The following is a 3,732-nucleotide window of genomic DNA, read 5'->3' on the forward strand; positions in this document are numbered from 1 at the left end:
TGTTGTTGTCATGTGTCTCTGCTGCGTTTATAAGCAGTGATTTATGCAGTGTGGGTTGTTAATAGAGGCTTTAATGGAGAGCGTTTTGAAAAAGGAACCACAAATGTCGGGCAGTTTCCTTTAGAAGTGATGTTCCCCAAATTAATGGCCTGGAAATTCACACCAAATGTAGGAGTCACCAGTGAGAGCTGGCATATGCTCAACAGAAGTGTGTGTGTGTGTGTGTGTGTGTGTGTGTGTGTGTGTGTGTGTGTGTGTGTGTGTGTGTGTGTGTGTGTGTGTGTGCGCGTGTGTGTGTGTGTGTGTGTGTGTGTGTGAGGATTCCCTGTGATCTTTATGAACACTGCTGCGGTCAACTCGGCGGTTTGAGCCCAACGTAGCCGAAGCAAATGAAACTCATTACACCGTTTACGAGTTCAGAAAAGGAGAGGCGATTGAAATTCTATCTCATAAACTCGGAGGACGAGAAGGGTGAGGGGGGGGAGGTTACACGGGAATGGGCTATGGGCTGTAAACATGAGAGACGTGAGAGACTGTGTGTGTTTTATGTAGTTTTCTGTGCTCCACAGAGTCAAATTAGAAAAACTCGGGGGGCCTCGAGAGGATTCAGGGCACCGCTGGAATTCCTCTGTTGCTGTGTTGTGAAGACACGCAGCAAAGGGCTGCAGGTCGGAGTCAAACCGGTAGCCGCTGCGTCGAGGAGTAAACCTCTATATAGGGGGCACCTGCTCTACCAGGTGAGCTACCCAGGCGCCCAATTCTCGCTAAATACTTAACCCTTGTGTTGTCTTCCTGTGGACCATGCAACTTTTTGTTTTCCTGGGTCAAAATTTAAAATGAAAACTTTTTTTTTTAGCGTTTTTGGTCATCTTTTTCAAAAAAATGTATCACTTTCCTCAACGTTTTTGTCATTTTTCGACGTTTTTGTCACTTTTTCCGATGTCCTTGTTGATTTTTTTTTTTTTCTGCGCTTTCTTTTATAAAACAAAAATTCAAATGCTATAAAATTGAATGAAACACCCAAATTCAATGAAAGTAGTGAACTGATCATTTATTCTACTTGTGAAGCGTGTCGTATGGAACCATCCACGTTATTTTGTTTAAAAAACCCCCCCCAAATTTCTGATAGAGAAACTTTTTGAAAATGGGTTAAATTTGACCCGAGGACACCAGGAGGGTTAAAAAAAAAAAAACTATTCTAATTTTTGAGCCATGTTAGCACAGTGTCCCTCGAATTTGACAATGCTGCACCTCCTATGTATTCGCTAGTGTAGTTTCTATAGCTACAGTGAGTTGGAAATGCAAGAATGAGGAGTTCACAGGAGACCAGAGTTCATGTCCTGCCACAAACCTGCAAACGTTCGCCTTTTTACCAACCGTAACAAAAGGTTTAGTTGTTTAACCTTAACCATAGTACATTTGCTATAACCACAATCGTGTCATGGCATTGGAGATAAAGAACATAACATTATCCAGGATTTCGCAGAATTTTCTAAAATCAACATTTTTCGTCTAGTAATAGGATTGTATGTTTTGATCAATAAACCTCCAAAGAGGCATGTATAGATAGATAGATAGATAGATACTTTATTCATCCCGAGGGAAATTTTAGGCACCCAGTAGCTTAGCCAACCATAACACAACAAACACAGACACATATATCTCACATAGGCCTACATAAAAACCACTCACAGAAATTTAAAGAGTTAAAGGTGCTAAGGTAGACTGTGTGCAATGGTGGTAGTGCAAAAGAGAACAGTGTAGGGATTGATTATTATTATTATCATTGTTTACTGAACTAGCTTATTAACTTTGCTGAGTAAAACCAAGAGCCCAGAACCCCCTCAATCTGTAATAATAGACTGGACTTTTAGAATATGTTCCAGGTGCCTCAGTACGCTTCAAACAAACCAGGTCGTACAAAGTGTCGTCTGACCACATCTAAAGGCAAACGTGTTTATAGCTTTTCTGAAAGGCCACTCAAAGGCGAGACAAAGAGCCTGCTGTCGTAGCCTCGCACTGCCTTCCCAAACGCCACGCGTTCTGTGTTTGTAACACGTATTTATGGTCTTGAAGCCATGAATCCTAAAGGCTTTGATGGCGTTGTACATCCAAAACGTGACAGATGTAGTTGAGTAAGGAATGAAAAAAACAGAGCTTATTCAAAGTTAAAAAACACTCCAACTTTCACACCTCTGCACATGTGGAAAGTTGGGATTGTCGGATTGTCGGTTTCGGAAAACTACCAAAATTGTCAGATGCTGCCCCCTCCGATCCTGAGATGGGAAGGGGTTTTAAAGCTGTTTGACAAGCACTTTGCTGGAAGCATACTGAGGGCTTTAGCATGTTTTTACTGAACCAAGTGGGCAAAAACTTTCCTGATCATTTTTTTTTTGCAAGTTTGTAGCAGATATTTGGAAGGAAGAAACTAATACTTTACTAATCTACTGCTTGTAAAAAGACCTTCTTATGTTTGACTCTAGATGTGTTAGGTTAATGTAGCCTAAATAACCTTTGGTCTCTGGTCCCGTCTAATTGGTCAGAAATGACACAAATGTGGGTGCATCAAACAAAAGTTCATCATGACTTTTTTTGTCAGAATATAGTACTTAACTTTTGTCCACCTCCAGCTCCGTTTTCATGGAATTTAAATGACCTAGAGAGAAGATTATGGAGATTTTCTGTCATTTTCAAAATCCCACATAAACCAGCCTTGAGATGCAACGTATTCTGTAAAAGAAAAAATTATCTTCCACATTACTGTGAAGACGGAGCTTCCCTGCCAGCATTGAGCTATAATTTGTATCTGGCTCAAATTGTCTTCCCCCTAGACACATGCATATATATATATATATTTTTTTTTTCCAATATGAAAATGGAAGAGAGTGCTGGAATCTATGGAGTGAGGTTTTGGGTTTAGTTTTGCTCAATCAGAAGGTGGCGGGTTGTTAAGTCTTGTACGGTTGTATCCTGGGCTCTTTAGCTAATTTTTGTGCTCGGAAGCTCCATCAGTTTCATTAAAGGACAATTCTGGCGCAAAATGAACCTAGGGGTTAATAACATATATGTGTACTGAGTCGACCGTTCTCTGGGACATGTTTTCATGCTAATCGAATGCGTCTCTAGCTTTAAACAAGCTACCGCAAAACCGGTGGTTAGCTGCTAACGCAGCTAGCTTTCGGGGCACTTAAATCACTATTTTATACCACTAACAAGGCTCAAAATAGCACCAAACTTCAACGGTAGCACAACGAGGGTCCCTACATGCAAACCGAAGCATTGAGAACTTTGTAAGTGTACAGACAGTTTATTACAAAGATAGATTATAAAGACTGTATCGTTCGTGTTTACATCCGGCGCCATACTCCAGTTAGTTCATTAAACAAATCCAATGTTCCAGAGAGAGAAACATCATACCAACAGAGTTTCATTGTGATCTACAGGTTTTCATTTACTAGATTTCTTCCTGTTCTGGTTTGTGTTGAACACACCTTTACTGCTCCATGACAAAAACTTTTTCCAACGATTTTTATGCAAATGAGCAGCACTGGGCCCCTTCGCCACTCAGCCAGTGCTTTGAATAGAGTCATCTGACCCTCGCTATTTAATAGTTTAGATAAAGCAAAGCCTCATCCTGCCTCTTCCACTGTTCTTCTTTGGTTTCTGTGGTGTAAAGACTTTGCCAGTATGCGCTAAACATTTGCAAAGGTTTGTTTAAGTTTTAAACTTTTG

This window comes from Sander lucioperca, chromosome 17 (assembly GCF_008315115.2).
Source record: "Sander lucioperca isolate FBNREF2018 chromosome 17, SLUC_FBN_1.2, whole genome shotgun sequence".
NCBI classification, from domain to species: domain Eukaryota; kingdom Metazoa; phylum Chordata; class Actinopteri; order Perciformes; family Percidae; genus Sander; species Sander lucioperca.